Source organism: Ovis canadensis, chromosome 3 (assembly GCF_042477335.2).
Source record: "Ovis canadensis isolate MfBH-ARS-UI-01 breed Bighorn chromosome 3, ARS-UI_OviCan_v2, whole genome shotgun sequence".
Taxonomy (NCBI): Eukaryota; Metazoa; Chordata; class Mammalia; order Artiodactyla; family Bovidae; genus Ovis; species Ovis canadensis.
The window spans coordinates 142,571,936-142,579,581 of NC_091247.1; the positions used below are offsets into that span (position 1 = coordinate 142,571,936).

Genomic DNA, 7,646 nt, shown 5'->3' on the forward strand with positions numbered 1-7,646 from the left:
CTAAAAGAGCCTGTGGTCTAATGGGAGAGAGTTTTTATATGTGGATATCCCACTTAGAAGGGAGGTGGATAGAGGAGCAGGCCTAGGCTAGATCTATGAGAGCTGTCAAACATCACTGGAAACTGAATGAGATGGAATCATATCTCCTCTAAGCGAGAGTGCTGAGTGTGGTTGAAAGGAATAGTTTGCCAAGTCCCTGGGGTGACAGGAGGTGTAGGCTCTTCACAAGGATTTAACTCAAAAACTAACGGCTCTCCCAGACGGGTGGGTCACATAGAGCATTGTTTTACTGAGTGGAATTTGCAAGAGGGGTACTGTAACTCATGGCCCATCTTTTTCCATGCAGCACTCAACCTCTCTAAAAGGATACTGAACAAATGCTTCAAAAATACCTTTTACCTGGGCTATAAAGATTAATTTTATCATTGTTCTTTAAACTAGATATACAGTTTTCACTTTATATGGTACACAATTAAGTGATCATTGCCTGCTTTAAAACAGTGGCAAATTGTTTAAAATCTATTATATTGGAAGAAAGGAAATGCTGTAATAAATTCAATATATAATACTGTGACCTACTCTGAAGAAACCACAAAAACAACCAAATTTTTGAAATGATTAGAATAACTGCTAAGGATTACAAAAGAAGACTTTAGAAAAAACATCCATATATCTTAGTTCAGCCTTAAGGGAAATGATTTATCCCAGGTTACCTAATGACTGAGGCAAATTAGAACTAAAGATAAAACATGATGCAATCATCACCTTGGCAGATATATGGTGCAAAAATTAACATGACCTAATTTAATATATTTTCCAATAGACCCTTGTGATCAGAAATTTTAGCATGTTTTTCTTTGAGTCAATATTCTATATCCGAAGTGACTGATTGTCAGATTCCATGTTTTTATTAGGGGGAAAAAAAAGAGGTTAAAGTCTCTGATGACTAAAGCTGATGTCGCAAACCACAACAAGCATGAAGACCAGCAGAGAATATCTCATCAGGGTGTACTTTTCCCTTTGCTTGGACTACCTCTGATACTTAAGAATATTCATGTTGGTAGTCCACACTGTGTGTCTTAGAAACGTAGTTTTGTGCATGCCGAATAGATGTTATCTAAAAAAACTATTCCAGGTCCAAATGAGTTTGGGAAAGGCTTGGTAAAATCAAAATAAATTGGTTTATTGTAAAGCAACTATACTCCAATAAAAATTAATTTTGAAAAATTCAAAATAAATTGGTTTCCTTCCAGGAGCATTTAATATGGTAATGTGTTTTTTTAATATTGAAGGGAATGCAGTATATAGTATGCAGCTTTCCCCCAAGGAAACTTTTTTTACCCAGGAGACTTCTGTGTAGGATTAATGTTTCTTTGAACATCCACTCTATAACATTCTACTAGAAGGATTTGATTAGGTTGGAATTTCCTGTTTTATAGATAACAAAACTGAGGTTCAAAGACATGGGTAACATACCCAAATTCAACTGTGTATCAGATGTTTAGAGCCTTAAATTATCAAAGGTTGAATCCTTATATCACAAAATTAGTGACAATGTCAGAACCAAAACTCATATTTGAAACACTCAGTTGCAGGTTCATTAAAAACTTGAAATTGATCTCTAGTGAATTTGTTTCTATGTGTGAAAAATATAATACTGCTTTACTGTAAGTTCATTCATGGAATTTTAGCATGTTCTTTCATCTATACAGTCTGTCACCATTTTTTAAAAAATGATAATGCCACCCTCTGTAAAATGTTTTAGGGTTTATAAAGTGCCCTCAACACATCCCATTTGAATGTCTCAATATCCCTGTGAGGCAAGCATCACTGTCCTCATTTAACAAACAAGGACATCAAGCCTCAATTGTTAAATAGCAGGGGTGTGTTTGTAGGAGAGGAAGGTCTATTGCAGCGCCATGCAAAAAGAATGGGTGGCTCATGCTCAAAAAAACCCAAACTCCCTTAAACAGAAATTTAGTGTATTTAGTAAATGTCCTGTTACTTGCATTGAGAGAAGATAGTCCTTCTGTCCTTCGAGCTAGGCTTCTGCAATGTGTGAACCAAGGAGTTCCAGATGTACAGGCCATATTTAGAAGAGGCAGAGGAATCAGAGATCAAATTGCCAACATTTGTTGGATCAGAGAGAACACAAGGGAATTCCAGAAAAACATCTACATCTACACTGATTACACTAAAGCCTTTGACTATGCAGATCACAACCAACTGTGGAAAATTCTTAAAGAGATAAGAATACCAGACCACATTAGCTGTCTCCTGAGAAACCTGTATGAGGGCCAAGAAGCAACAGAACTGGACATGGAACAATGGACTGGTTGAAAAATTTTGGGAAAGGAGTACAAGACTGTATATTGTCATGCAAAATGCTAGGCTGGATAAATCACAAGCTGGAATCAAGATTTCCAGGAGAAATATCAACAACCTCAGATATGCATATGATACCACTCTAATGGCTAAAAATGAAGAGAAACTAAAGAGCCTTTTGATGGGTGTGAATGAGGATAGTGCAGCCAGTTTTCCTGCTAAGTCGCTTCAGTCGTGTCCGACTCTGTGCGACCCCATAGACGGCAGCCCACCAGGCTCCACTGTCAACAGGACTCTCCAGGCAAGAACACTGGAGTGGGTTGCCATTTCCTTCTCCAATGCATGAAAGTGAAAAGTGAAAGTGAGGTCGCTCAGTCGCGTCCGACTCTTATCGACCCCTTGGGCTGCAGCCTACCAGGCTCCTCCACCCATGGGATTTTCCAGGAAAGAGTACTGGAGTGGGGTGCCATTGCCTTAAGCTGGCTTAAAACTCAACATTCAAAAAACTAAGATCATGGCGTCCAGTCCCATCACTTCATGGCAAATAGATGGGCAAAAAGTGAAAGCAGTGACTGATTTTAATTTCTTGGGTTCCAAAATCACTGCGGATAGTGACTGCAGATTGTGACCACAGCCATGAAATTACAAGATGCTTGCTGCTTGGAAGGAATGCTATGACAAACCTAGACAGTGTATTAAAAAGCGGAGACATCACTTTGCCAACAAAGTCCCATACAGTCAAAGCTATGATTTTTTTGAGCAGTCATGTACGGATGTGAGAGTTGGACTATAAAGAAGGAGGCGTGCCGAAGAATTGATGCTTTCAAATTGTAGTGCTGGAGAAGATGCTTGAGAGTCCCCTGGACTGCAAGGAGATCAAACCAGTCAATCCTAAAGGAAATCAACCCTGAATATTCACTGGAAGGACTGATGCTAAAGTTAACGCTCCAATACTTTGGCGACCCAATGTGAACAGCTGATTCATTGGAAAAGACCCTGATGCTAGGGAAGATTGAAGGTAAAAGGAGAAGGGGCTGGCAAAGGATGAGATGGTTAGATAGCATCAGCAACTCAATGGACATATATCTGAGCAAACTTCAGGAGACAGTAAAGGACAGGGGAGTCTGGCATGCTGCAGTCCATGGGGTCACAAAGAGTTGGGAGTGACTTAGCGACTGAACAACAGTCCTTCAGTATAGTCAAAGAGACAAGACTAAAAAACGTGAGATACAGAATGATTATATGGCAACATGTAAGAAAATGCCTGACAGGACAGTACAAAGTGGACAAGAATGCAGAAGGAATTCAAAGAGGAAAGATTACTGGAGATGGACCTAATCAGTGAAGGCATCATTTAGAGATAAACCTGAAGCTGGATCATAAAAGAAGTATAAAGATTTGGATTAGCAGAGGAGAAAAAGAATTACAGAAGACTGACATCAGCAAAGACATGAACATGAGAACAAGAAACACACTGATGGCAAAGAATTAGTTTGAGGGGAGATGGGTCTGAAGTGATCAGTCTCTTGGCTATACAAAAAAGTCGACTGCTAAGAGGCAGAGTTCCCAGTCACACTATACAAAATGAGCAAGTGCTTTCAACTCAAATTACATAGAAAAGCAGTAAATTTACACTCTTTACTGTGGACCCCAGGAATGAAAGGGAAGGTAGGAAGAGAAGCCAATGGACTTCTCTGATAGTCCACTGGTTAAGAACCCACCTGCCAGTGCAGGGGACACAGGCTTGTCCCTGGTCCAGGAAGGTTTCACATGCTGCAAGGCAACTAAGCCCGCGCACCACAACTACTGAGCCTGCACTCTCGAGCCTGTGTTCCACAAGAGAAGCAACTGCAGTGAGAAGCCCTCACACCCCAACTCCCACCGTCTGCAACTTAAGAAAGCCTGTGTGTAGCAACAAAGACCAAGCACAGCCGAAAATAAATAAATAAATAAATTTTAATCTTTTTTTTTACAGAGAAGCCAAGTTCAAACTGGTGATTATAGGTAGGAAGGAGAAGCCGGGGAGTAACATGAGCCTCAATGGCCCTCAGATCTGTGACTGGGAAATACATAAATAGATGACACCTAGATTTCCTCTCTACGCTTCCCATTCCTTTCCTGACAGTAATTCATTTGAAAGGTGCTTGACCTATCGATGGTCGGAAAAATGTCCCTTTAAGTGATGCTTGCAAAGCCAGGCTCTCATGCTAAGTTAGTCCTTGCGCATCAGAGGATGTTCCCGGCAAACCTTCTTACCCCAAAATGGAATTAAGGTCTGGCACAGAATGGGTTTTTAAATCATTCCCTTCCAACTTTCCCACAAAGGGCACTGCTCTATTCTGTTGAAACTTATCAATGAAGTTTAAATCCAGAAAATCCAAGGTCTTGCTGAAAATTATGAATATAATAGTTTGCAAGTAGCAGATGGAAAAAGGTGGGGGAAAAGAGAACTGGAAAGAAAAGGAAAATGAAGAAAGCAATAAATTATTGAACTATAACCTCATTTAGATGGAACCCTATGTAAATTTTCTGCATTTGTCGTTAGAACCCACCTGAGCTAAACAAACAAAACCAGTTAATTGAACATGTTTCAATCCCTTGCCACTAAGGAAGAGATGGCAAGGAACATGAAGAGAAGCCAAAAAATCAGCTTCTTGGGGTATGAACTTCAAAAACCAAAGCAGGGGTATGAAACTTGTGTTCAGACAAAGCTCTGAGATTACCCCCGAGTTTCTCAAAAGATCAAATGACATCTACAAAACATACTTACTTGGAAGTTCGCAGTTTCTCTAACCTTCCCAACAAAGGGAGGGGACTGAACTCTGGTAATGAACTGACTGCAGATGGTGACTGCAGCCATGAAATTAAAAGATGCTTGCTCCTTGGAAGAAAAGCTATAACCAACCTAGACAACATATTAAAAAGTAGAGACATTACTTTGCCAACAAAGGTCCATCTAGTCAAAGCTATAGTTTTTCCAGTAGTGTATGGATGTGAGAGTTGGACTATAAAGAAAGCTGAGGGCCGAAGAATTGATGCTTTTGAACTGTGGTGTTGGAGAAGACTCTTGAGAGTCCCTTGAACAGCAAGGAGATCCAACCAGTCCATCCTAAAGGAAATCAGTCCTAAATATTCATTGGAAGGACTGATGCTGAAGCTGAAACTCCAATACTTTGGCCACCTGATGCGAATAACTGACTCATTGGAAAAGACCCTGATGCTAGGAAAGATTGAAGGCAGGAGGAGAAGGGGACGACAGAGGATGAGATGGTTGGATGGCATCACTGACTTGATGGACGTGATTTTGAGTAAGCTCTGGGAGTTGGTGATGGACAGGGAGGCCTGGCGTGCTGCAGTCCATGGGGTCGCAAAGAGTTGGACACGACTGAGCGACTAAACTGAACTGAAGGAGGTACCACCACTAGATCCTAAAAAAAAAAAGTGAAGGGACATAATTTACCCTGTGACAGCCTTAAGGCGCCATCTGCAGTTCTCATCGAACACTGCAATAAACCCAGACCTGCTGGCTTGTTAGGGCCACACACTCACTGTTAGAGAAAAAAAGAAAACAAAGAAATACTAAATTCCAGCCAGGGAGTCCTCAAAAGCCTCCTAAGTCCCAGAGTAGATGAAAACTCAGCTTGAAGACACAGTGCCTAGGAAAAGACCTAAGGGCCTTAGTTGGCTATAAGCTCCATGAGAAACCACCCCCCTCCAAAAAAGCTAATAAATTCTTAGACTGCTTGATATAAAGGATGATATATTGTCCAGACCTTGAGAACTTAATAGCTCCACAGTACCTTGTTCTGTCTGAACACATCTGAGAATTGCATCTGGTTCTGGGCACCACAATTTAAGAGCAATATTGACAACAGTCATAAAAATGTTCATACCCTTTGACCCAGTAATCCCACCCATGGGAATTTATTCTGAAATAATTCAAGAGACTAGATGAATTAGAAACATGAAAATATTGATGCAGCATTCTTTATAACAACAAATATGTATCAGCAAATATATATATATATATATCTTAAATGTCTCCCAAGAAGGGAATATTACATAGCATTAAAGTATAATTATGCTATTTGAAAAAAATTAAAAATATAGAATAATAATAATGCATGCTGCAACGTAGATGAATCCTGAAAATATTATACTAAGTGAAATAAGCCAGACACAAAAGGAAACATTGTATGATTCTATTTACTTAAAAGGTCCAGAATAGGCAAACCTATAGAGACAGAAAGTAGATTAGTAGTTGCCAGGGTCTGGTGAGAGGAGAGAATTGTAATAGCTAAGGGATTCCGTTTTAGGGTGATTTAAAATGGTCTGGAGTCAGTGTTGATGACTTCACAACCTTATAAATATACTAAAAATCACTAAATTATATACTTTAAAAGGGTAAATTTATGGTATGTGAATTATAGCTCAGTAAAAAATATGTATATATACATATAACATCTTCCTTGTAATATACATCAATGCCTATGATTTAGGGAAGGGAAAGACTATAACATTATATCCCTGATATGATATGTACATTTATGGATGAGGACTAAAAGAGAACATGAATAAATGAAAACAGACAGTTTGATACACGTGAATTTTTGATTGGGGGGTGGCCATGATATTGTTCTTTGAGCAAGTAAATATTTTATTTTTTTCCCAAGACAGTGTCCACAAGAGGGCAGCGAGATGTCAAACCAAACTATTTAACACAAGCTTCATCCAAACAGTTAGAAACCCAGAATCCAATGTGGAAAGCAATCTTAAAGGTTATCTAAATTCAATTTCCTCACCTAACAAAGAAAAAACTGAGGCCCAGAATGGTAAAGTGGTTCATTCTAAGTCAGCAGGCTGGTCAGGCAAGAGGCAGAAGGAAAACCCCATCTTCTCACTTCTCCATCCATCCTCTTTCTATCAAACTACAGCACATCCTTAAACAAGACAATGTTTAATCTAGAAAAGGGAAAATTTAGAGGGATATGAAGGGAAGGGCAAGTTCTTATCAAGAAAGAGTTTCTGGGACTTCCCTGGTGGTCTAGTGGTTAAGACTCCTGACTTCCAATGCAGGGGGCCCAGGTTTGATCCCTGGTTGGGGAACTAGATCCCACATGCTGCCACTAAGAGTTTGCATGCTGCAACTAAGACCTGGTACAGCCAAATAAGTGAATAAAAATAAATATATATATATAAAGGTTTCTTAAAGGCTTTTGTTCTTTGTAACAAGAAATGAGAAATCTAGAAAAAATTTCAGGGAAGCAAATTTCAGTGCAATAAAAGAACAACAAAATACTTATTGCTGATTCATGTTGATG

General features: G+C 39.4%; 1 non-coding gene across 1 annotated transcript; it reads left to right on the forward strand.

The window, feature by feature from the left end:
• Positions 1-7,358: 7,358 nt before the first annotated feature.
• On the forward strand, positions 7,359-7,431 carry TRNAG-UCC (transfer RNA glycine (anticodon UCC)). The gene has a single exon. It is a non-coding gene; the product is annotated as a tRNA-Gly (tRNA).
• Positions 7,432-7,646: the final 215 nt, after the last annotated feature.